We start from the raw sequence: 10053 nt of genomic DNA on the forward strand, positions 1-10053 counted from the left end.
AGTATCCAAACTTCTGAGCCTATGAGGGACATTCTCATTCAAACCACCACAACTGTCTAACACTTTTTAACAGATAAGAAAAATACAAAGTATACAGATGGTAAGAACACTATTCAATCCCAAGAAAGAATGATGTTCCAACATTTGTAAGAGCATCGATCTAATCAGAGATCACTTTGTTCAGTGAAATAAATGAGGCACAAACAGACAAGCACCACATGGTGTCACTTACGTGGAAAAGCTGCTCTGGAAAGTTGATCTCATGGAAGGTGGGAGTCAAATAGTGGTTACCAGAGGCAGGGAAGAGTACAAAAAAGGGAGAGTTAGGGACAGCTTGATTGGCAGCCGCTAAGCTATGGTTAGATTCTAGTGGAAAGTTCTGGTGTGTTATTGTGCCAATAGGTAATTATGGAAAGTCATTGCATCCTAAGTAGCTCACATAAGTGGAAAAAAAAGGGGGGGATTCTGAATGCTCTGGTTGTTTTCACTGTAAATAAGTGATAAAATGTTCGAGATGTTTGAGGGGTATATTAAGAACTGTGTATTAGAATAAATTATGAACAAAATGCTTGAGTACAAGTTAAAGGAAAATTTGCTTATTTTACCTCCTGATTTCCACCCATGGCAACAGGAAGCAGAGAAATGGAGCTCCAGGAAGGGTCAGGGTAGATAGAGAACCCACAATGGCACACTGCCAGTGATCCACTCTGTTCATTCACATCTTTCCTCCCACTTTTCACCACCTCCTATAATGCCTTTATATCAGGAATCAATCAAGGGATAGATCCACTCATTAATCAGAGCTTTAAAGACTTAATTGCCTTGGCAATGCCTCCCCAGACGCAGTCAGAGGTTGCTTTCATCTCCTTGGTATTCCACTTCCCCAGATATCCTTCTTTCCTGCTAGTGATCAGGAAAGCTTCAGGAAGGCCTGAGGACAGTGGCAGCCCATATCCCAAGAGAGACTGGGAGTTTCAGGTTTGCTACACCTGTGCTTTTATCTATAATACAGTCTACCCAGTCTCTAGCTTCGACCCAAAGAAAACAGAACTGTGACATCATAAGTCCCCAGGGAAGTCCTAAATACTCTCCTGTGGTGGTTTGAAATAAAAATGGTCCCCATAGGCTCATAAGAGTGGCACTCTTAGGAAGTGTGTTCTTGTTGGAAAAAGCATGTCTTAGTCTTTTCCCTCTGCCTTCGGATTCGGATCTAGAACTCTTTCACCACATCGGCCTGTGCACCACCATGCTTCCCAGCATGATGACAATGAACTAAGCCTCTGAGCTGTAAGCCAGTCCTGATGAAATGTTTTTCATTATAAGAGTTGCCATGGTCATGGTTCTCTTCACAAGTATAGATACCCTAAGACATCTCCCATGTTTTGTTTCCATGATCCTTCCCCAATAACCTATCACAAGGGCAGGGGCTATATCTGATTTTCTAGGTACACATCGGGTCTTAGAAGTATGACTTCCTGAATTGTCATACTTGAGCATGGGATTCTTTACCATTCTTGTTCTATAGACCTAGTTCTTTGTGTTTTAGCCCTGAAAGTCTCACCCTTTGCACCTGACTGGCAAGTGAGAATTTTAAGTCCATACTTCAGAGACCATAGTTAGAATTCTACCCACACCAATGCCCACAATTCATGGCACTAAGTCACACTAGGTAGTAGGTTTGGATACATTGGGTCATTGCTTTCAAACAGATGTTTAGAACACTATTGATATCTCCTACAAATTAGCAGACACTTTAACTGTGTTGCTTCAAATTTGAAACTTGATCAAAGCAACCCTACCAGGGGTAAGCACCTTGAAAAGTGGATGTGACTCCCTGTGAGTCAGTAGTAATTGCTTATAAAGTGGGTTTTCCCTTGGCTCTGAACTAATTCTTACAAAACTGCATTTGTATGAGTGGCATTCATGTGCTTTAATAGCAGCCAGTTTTAATTCTCAGAAAAGTGCATAAGGGTTTGAAAATTTAAAATGTGTGCCTGGATTTATTTTTTTAGAGTTTAAGTAATTGAATGCATATGTGAGTGCAAAATATTGTCAAGTTTTTCCATGCTTTGTTCCATTTTTGTTCAGTGAAAACTCAATTTTTATTTTTTTAAATTTTTAAAAATTTTAATGCTAATTGTGCATGTGGATTATGAATGTGTGTGTTGTGAATGTTTGTATGCACGGAAGCATGGAGGCCAGAAGATAACCTTGGGTGTTGTTCCTCAGATACTGCTCACATTCACATTTTCCTCTCTCTCTCTCTCTCTCTCTCTCTCTCTCTCTCTTTATCTCTGAGATAAGATCACTCACCATCTTGGAACTTACCAAGTAGGTTATTCTAAACTTCATATTTCTGAATGTTTAGATTCTGCTTCATAATTGTCTCTGGAATGATAAAAAGAGGGCAAATTGATGTAGGAAGGAGAAAGAAAAGGGGAGAGTTGGCGAGCAGTTGGAAATTATACATCTTTTTGGATATGATTTTTTTCCCTCGTGACTGCTCAGGGGTTTTCTGGCCCTGCTATTTTCTTCTATTTCTGGGAGTCCCAGGAAGGCAAAGATGTGATGGAGGAAGACGTGTAGTGTCCTCCATCAGGCACAAATCAAGCACTCAGAACAAGTTAAACTATCTTAGTTACTGTTCTATTGCTGCAAAGAGACACCAATCAAGGCAACTCTTATAAAAGAAAGCATTTAGTTGGGGACTGGCTTACAGTTTCAGAGGGTTAGTCCATGATCATCATGGAGGGAAGTACACAGGAATGGCACAGTAGAAGTGGTTAAGAGCTTTATATCTTGTTCTATGGGAGAGAGAGACAGAGACAGAGAGAGGGTCTGGCACCAGCTTTTGAAATCTCAAAGTGTACCCCTAATGACACACTTTCTCCAACAAGGCCACACTTCCTAACTATTTCATACAGCACCCCTCCCAGTGACTCAGCATCCAGATATACAAGCCTATATCTCACTCAAACCACCACAAGGTTATAAAGTTTCTGCTGTTCACTTCAGAAGTAAAAATATAATATATCTCCTCTTTCCTTCTTTAAAAGCAGGCCTTATTAGTTCTTATTAACAAGGATTTACAGGAGAAAAAAGGGGAAGCTCTGGGATAATTAAAATTGATCATTAACCTGTCAGGGTCCAGAACTGCTTGGGAACTAAGCCTCCAGGGAAGGAGTTACTAGACTGGGTTAGTGGGGCACACCTGTAGGGGATTAACCAGGTTAGGTTAGTTAAGGTGGGACAACCTAGTGTAGTGATGGGTGGTACCATTCTGGAGCCCATGTCAAGTCAAACTCCACACCTAAAGGGTGGACTGGCTTAAAGGCCTAATGGGTCCACGACCCAGAAAGTTTCCCAGGGCTCATTTTGGGTGCATCTTCTACAGTTAAAGTTGGCAAAGTGACCTATTCTGACTGAAACACAGTTATTAGATGGTTTTTTTTTTTTTTTAAGAAAGTTTCAGACAATCCTTTTGTTCTTCACTCCCAGCCCTTCATCTTGCCTATAGCATAAAGGTTGGAAAAACAATAGTGAAAAAAAAAGGAAAAACAATAGTGGAATCATAAAAATAAGAGCCATCCTCAAATAGTGAAAGAGCAGGCAGTTGTGGGGGGAGGGCTTAGTTCTTGATGCCATCAAGATAACAATGTGCTAGTAATTTACTTACATATAAATGACCACTGAGTGCCAGGATTCCTGTCATCTAAAGCCAGGGGTGATTCTAACAGAGTTTCACGCAGGAAGTAAAGAGGGAATGTCCTTGGGACCATCACCTTCGGATCAGGAAGAAGAGGGAGAAGTTGAGCCATGGATTCCTCTGAGCTGGGGTGGCCCTGCAGGGTGAGATTCTCAGAGATCAAAGAAACTCTGAGGAAAAGAGAGTGCATAAAAGCAGAGCAGAGTCTGCATGAGGTGGGTAAAGGACAGAGCCAGGACAGCTCCAGAGATTTGCCGCTCTATGTTCAAGCTCATTGCCAAACAATGGAAGGGGTGCTCGGTCTATGAAGTCAGACGAATCAGCCTCAAGCTCATGTAAATTAACTTCATGTATAAAAGTGAGAAACACGAAGCGATTAAAGCCAAGTCTCACACAAAGAAAACAGTCAGGAAAGTATCCCCATGGGCAGGGAAGATGGCTCATCAAGCCATCTTGTTGACTTCAGTCTTTGGAAAACCACCTCCTGTAAGTCACCCTTTGACCCTCCACATGTCCACTTGCATGAAAAGTAAATGAATAAAATCATAGAAAAATTATTTTTAAATGATTTTCCCCAAAGTAACAAAAAGCAAACCAGGAAGCCGTATTCTCAGAGCAGATGACTCATATAAACTGTACTATTAAATATGTAGGGGAAACTCCACCCAATGGAGGGGCGTGTTCGCCTCGGGCTAATGTTTACATATAAATCTGGTGGTGTGAGCCCCGCCACTCTCTCTTTTTTTATCTCCTGCTCATTGCTAGATCCCTGGTGTTGTAAGCTATTCCTTCATTAAAATTTGCTGTTTCATATTAAGCTAGCATGGTTATTACGCCGACTACATAAATATAATACACAATAGGAAAATGATGAAATACCAAAAAGAATACAGTCTGAAGAAAACTTCAGGGATGAAGAGAATAAAAATAGAACATAAGAATTGCCTTTTAAAACAATGCATAACCTAGAAGAAACATGAGAATACAGAAGCAACAGATAAATCTTTAAGAAAGTTATAGGCCAGAGCAGGAGAAACGGCTCAGCAGTTAAGACCACTTACTGCTCTCACAGAGGACAAGAGTTCAGTTCTCAGCAGTTGACCAAAACCTGGAAGGGGTCAGATGCCCTCTTCTGGCTTCAGTGGCCAATTGCACTCATGAGTACATACTCACACATCTTCATACACACAACTAAAAACAAAAATAAAATCTTTAAAAAGAAAGAAACGTGGGAGCTATAATGAGTAAAACTTCTGCTGAAAAAGTAAAGAGGTGACCGTGATCAGAAAGAGTGTGCCTAGCATAGAAACTGAGTAGGCAGTTCTGAGCAAGAAAACCAATGTGGGAAAAAGGACAATAGATTAGGACCACAGAGCCACGGAGATGACCATGTGTCCCTTTGTCCCAGTGTGGTGATTGCTGTGCTGTATGGTCATGTTGCTAATCCTGCGTACTTGTTCAAAAATAATTTTTTAAAAACAAACAAAAATCCACAAAGGAAAAGTTTTCTTTTCTAAATTTCTGTAACAATAATAAAACTGATGCCACATATTAAAAAGTCACATCAAAAAGACTAGGCAGTAATGATTAATATTATAATAAGCTTTAAAAATATTGGACTTTTTTGTTTTCTAACGAGAGACAGAAAGAGAGTAGATCGAGATGGGGTGTGGAGGGTGGAAGGGTGAGGAACTTGGATGAGCAGAAGGAGGTGAAACCTCAATTGGAATATATTATGTGAGAAAAAAATCTATTTTCAATAAGAGGAAAAAATATTGGGCGTTTATTATTGTTTCTTTTATACACATATATGTAGTATGTGATGTGGGAGTGTCATATATCAATCTGTTGATTTCATTGGTTAAGCAATAAAGAAACTGCTTGGCCCTCATAGGTTAAAACATAGGTGGGAGGAGTAAACAGAACAGAATGCTGGGAGAGAGATGCTGAGTCAGGGAGTCGTCATGATTCTCCCATTCCAGATAGATGCAGGTTAAGATCTTCTCTGGTAAGCCACCTCGTGGGCTACATACATTATTAAAAATGGGCTAGTCCAGGTGCGAGAGTTAGCCGAGAAAAGGCTAGATATAATGGGCCAAGCAGTGTTTAAAAGAATACAGTTTCCATGTAATTATTTCGGGGCATAAGCTAGAGCTAGCCATGTGGGCGGCCGGGTGCCGGGGACGCAGCCCCGCTGCTCCAACTACAACAAGTATGTGTGCATGTCTGTGTTCATGTTTGCATGTGTGTGGATGTGTGTGAGTATGCACATATGCCCATACATATGTCTAAGGTTCATGCTATTGTCTTTCTTGATTGCTCTCTACCTTTCACATTGAGTCCAGGTCTTTTTCTGCCCCTGCAACTTAGTGTTTATTTAGTTTGGCTAACCAGCTTGCCTTGGGACCCCCTGCCCGTGCTTCCTGTGCTCTAAGATTACAGTTATTGCATGGGCTCTGCTGATTCACAGTCAGATCCAACTCCTGTGTGGCAAGTGCTTCACCAGCTAAATCATCTCCTTTGATGGGGAATCTATCAACTGATAGTTTCAACCAATCACATCTAGTTAGGGTGTGGCCACATAGAACCCAGGTTTAAAAAAAACCTGGGGATACAGGTGTGTGCGCGCTCTCTCTCTCTTCGCGGTGCCCACCTGACCTACTGGATTTCGGAACTCCCATTCTTATAGTGTAAGTTTCCCCTCTTTAACCATTAAAGTATTCCTGTCACTCTTGAGCCAGCCTGGTTATTTATCATGCCGACCTAATTTGTGACACTCCCTAGCATGGCTGAGCATTTCAAAAAATAAAACAGCAACAACAAACCCTAAGCAGTCAATCTAAGGTCAAACCCTAAGTTGACTAAAACCAAACTGTGCTCAAATGTTTGATAGAATCACATTGTGACAGAAGGCAAACAGAACATATTTAAGAGGCTCCAGGAAAGGAAACATTGGCTAGGGAGTGTGTATTCATCCAAAATGGCATTCAGGTATTAAAAACCATAGTCAAAATTTGATTAAAATTCAAGAACACAGAAAATGTTGCTTTTATGAATCTTCTTTAGGGCTATGGAGAAAACTATGGGAAAGTCTTAAACATCAAGAAGGGTGGTGAGCTGTAGCTGTTCTGACATGGAGAATCAACACTGACTGGAATAGAAGGGAAGGCTGGAGAGGTGCTCAGAGGATGAAGACACTGCCAAGCCTGATGACCTGAGTTTCATCTCCTGAGCTCACATCACAGGAGAGGACAGAGTAGCTCCCCAACACACACACACACACACACACACACACACACACACACACGATGTGGGAGTGTCATATATCCGTTGCTTCCATTGGTTAATTAATAAAGAAACTGCTTGGCCTGATAGGTTAGAACATAGGTGGGTGGAGTAAACAGAACAGAATGCCATGCCTCTCCTCTCCAGAGCAGATGCGATGAAGCTCCGACCCAGGATGGATGTAGGCTAGAATCTTCCTGGTAAGTGCACCTCGTGGTGCTACACACATGAATAGAAATGGGCCAAGCAGTGTTTATATGAATACAGTTTGTGTGTTGTTATTTTGGGGGCATAAGCTAGCCAGGACGCCGGGAGCTGGGTGGCAGGAACACAGCCCGCAGCTCCCTACTACACACACACACACACACACACACACACACACACACACACACACACATTAATTAACTAATTGATTGATTTAAAAATAAACATATGAGAAAGAAAAAAGTAAACAACAATGAAACGACCTGACAGGACAGAATAGTGTAACTACATGCCGAAAGGGAAGCACTCACAGAAATAACATTTTCAAAGTTTTCAAGACCATAATTTTCCAAAAAGACTAGTTTTACTATTCTTAGACTATTTTCTGCACACTGTAGAACACGCCAGGCTAAGTACATGGAATTCCAATCCATCATTTCTACTGTTATTGACAGGCAGGATCTGTGGTGTGGGTAGAAGAATAAACAAATTTCATATTGAAGAGATTAAACAGCATCCCCCTCACTCCAGCTGTCTCAAGGACTTAGTCTGGTTGGTTGGTGTTGCTTTAACTGAATGCTATAGATTGAGTGATCTTTAAAGAATAGAGGTTTGTTTAGGTCCATTCTGGAGCTCAGGAAATCTAAGTACATGGTACTGGCATCTGCCCACGTCTGCCCACATCTGCCCACATCTGCCCACATCTGCCAACATCTGCTCAGTGTCCAGCTAGGGCTTCCTGCTGGTTAGTCCTGAGGCGGCGTGGAACATCACATAGGCAGAGTGGGCTTACTATTTGAGACTTTGTAGTTCTCATGAAGCCCCTATTATTACCCCATCTAATTCTAATTACCCCCCCAAAAGCCTCCACTCCCACATAGCATTAACATATGGCTATGATCTTTGGTTTCAACATGACTTTTGGAGAGAACATTCAGATTGGAGCACTTGAACTTAGAAGCTCTGATATCTTTTATAAAGTAAGAAATACTATGTGTATGTTTTAAAAAGTTATTCATTGTTTAAACACTTTAGAATTATTATATACATATACTTATATATAAGTGTGTTTTGTCTGTATGTATATTTGAACCCCATGTATATGCCTGCTGTATGTGCAAGTCAGAAGGAAGTTTTTTATTTCCTGGAACTGGAGTTATGAGTGATTGTGAGCCACCATGCTGGTGCTGGGATCAAAACCTGGGTCCTCTGTGAGAACAACTAGTGGCTCTTAATTACTGAGCCCTCTCTCTAGCCCCATCACTATTTTGTAATGAGTGTACAAAGCAACAGGTTTTATTGCAGAATTTTCATACTTACTGTGGTTGATCCCCCCCAGCTCATCTTCCTACCCACACCTATCCCTTCTCATCCTGAGTATTCTCCTTTCCATATCCATAAAGGTTTTTTAAATCACTTGCCCTATGGCATTCTCTTAAAGCTTTTCTCTCATCTTACATGTTCCTTTCTAGTAAAAAGCACTGCATCTAGACCAGAATTGTACCTCAGTAGATGCTTCTTTGGTTTTACATCTGGAACATGTGACTCTTCCTGTTAAAATTATATGAAAACACTTAGACCCTAAATGTCACTCTGAGAAGGCTTAAGAAAAGACACTGACTTGGGAAGTAGCCAAAACATCAAAAGTGGTTAAGGACACATGGAATTCAACTTTCTGCCACTGGTGGATAAGATCTAGAGGTAGAATTCAGTTAAGCTACAGACAAACAAGAGCACTGTCTTTCATTGGCATCTTCAAGTATGACATTTGTTTCTTCTATATTTTTGTTTTCCTTATAAATAACAAAGATTCTCAGAGTGCAGATGAGGAGGGGTGCATGAGATACTTAAATGGAAGATATAAGATAGTTACCAAAGACAAAAGCATTGAAACTGCTAGGGTTATTGAGTAGTGCTGAGTACTTTATGAGATCTGTGGCTCTGTCAGTGTGGTGATTGCTCAGAAAACTAGGAAACAATCTACCTCAAAACCCAGCAATACCACTGTTGGGCATACACCCAAAGGATGCTCAATCATACCACAAGGACATGTGCTCAACTATGTTCATAGCAGCATTGTTTGTAATAGCCAGAACCTGGAAACAACCTAGATGCCACTCAACTGAAGAATGGATAAAGAAAATGTGGCACATTTACACAATGGATTACTACTCAGCAGTAAAAAATAATGATGTCTTGAAATATGCAGGAAAAATGAATGGATCTAGAATAAAATCATATTGAGTGAGGTAACTCAGACCCAGAAAGACAAAGATAATAAGTGCTCACTCATAAGTGACTTCTAGACATAAAGCAAAGAAAAAAAATTAGCCTACAGTCCACATCCCCAGATAACCTAGACAACAAAAGGCCCCTAAGAGAGACATACATGGATCTACATAGAAAGGAGAAAAAGACAAGATCTCCTAAGAAAATTGGCAGTGTGGGGGTCATGTGAGAGGGTAGAAGGGGAGGGGAAGGAAGGAAGGGAAGTGGGTAAAAATGTATGCCTCAATAAAAACAAATTTAAAAAAACAAAAGAAAGAAATAAAGACCATTTCTGTGGTGGTTTGAAAGAAAATGGCCTCCAAGGGGAGTGGCACTATTAGGAGGTGTGGTTTCATTGGAGTAGGTGTGGCCTTGTTGCAGGAAGTGTGTCACTGTGCAGGTGGGCTTTCAGGTTTCTCATATGCTCAAACCATACCCAAGTGTGACAGTCCACTTTCTGTTACCTAGGAGATGTAGAAAGCTCAGCTACCTCTCCAGCACCATGTCTGCCTGCATGTCACCATGTCCCACCATGATGATAATTGATGGAGGAAAGTCATTGGTTAATTAATAAAGAAACTGCTTGGCCC

The sequence above is a fragment of the Microtus ochrogaster genome, unplaced genomic scaffold, assembly GCF_000317375.1.
Source record: "Microtus ochrogaster isolate Prairie Vole_2 unplaced genomic scaffold, MicOch1.0 UNK82, whole genome shotgun sequence".
In the NCBI taxonomy this organism is placed as follows: domain Eukaryota; kingdom Metazoa; phylum Chordata; class Mammalia; order Rodentia; family Cricetidae; genus Microtus; species Microtus ochrogaster.